Source organism: Sinocyclocheilus grahami, unplaced genomic scaffold (assembly GCF_001515645.1).
Source record: "Sinocyclocheilus grahami isolate Dianchi unplaced genomic scaffold, SAMN03320097.WGS_v1.1 scaffold893.1, whole genome shotgun sequence".
In the NCBI taxonomy this organism is placed as follows: domain Eukaryota; kingdom Metazoa; phylum Chordata; class Actinopteri; order Cypriniformes; family Cyprinidae; genus Sinocyclocheilus; species Sinocyclocheilus grahami.
The window spans coordinates 62202-63055 of NW_015506072.1; positions in this window are offsets into that span (position 1 = coordinate 62202).

An 854-nucleotide genomic window follows, 5' to 3' on the forward strand; every position below is an offset into this window, starting at 1 on the left:
GAAAGGAGTTTCACAGACAAGAATCACATAATAACTCGCATCAGAGAAAAGCCTTTAATGTGCCATCTCTGTGGAAAGAGCTGCCCAAACAAAGGAAACCTTAAGGTTCACCTAAGAACTCACACTGGAGAGAAACCTTTCACCTGCCAACAGTGTGGAGCGAGTTTCACAGCTAAAGGAAACTTAAAGACTCACATGAGGATTCACACGGGAGAGAAACCTTTCACCTGCCAACAGTGTGGAAAGAGCTTCACAGCTAAAGGAAACCTAAAGACTCACATGAGGATTCACACGGGAGAGAAGCCATTCACATGTGATCAGTGTGAAATTAGTTTCACATATATCTCAGACCTGAAACGTCATAAGCAATCTCATTCTGGGAAGAAATGGCCGTGTTCCTCGGTGGGATGCGGTTAGCAGAACTGAGCACCTGTGCATTAACTCTGGATGAAGAGAGAGTATTTTGTCATCACACTTTAAAAAAATAAAACCTGACAAGTCATGCAGATTTGAGACCCTGTTTTTGTTATTTGAAAAGAGTTTTAAAGTTCAGCAGTTTCTAATGGCACCACAAAACGTGTCTGTGTGAAATAAATTTTGATTGAATAAAGGCATCACTATTTGATTCAGATTAATACTCATTATATTACATAAAGCTCCATTTTGCTGTGAATGCCACAATGAAAATGGAAAATGATGGATGAAAATAGTGTTATCTGATTCATCTTTAGTGAGAGAATGCACAGGTAAACATATTTTCAATCTGGATATGATTAGGGCTACTGTTCAGACATCTAGAATCTCGTTCAAGCTGTGGTTCGCATAATAGCTAATCACTGTCCGTCTAACTTGGT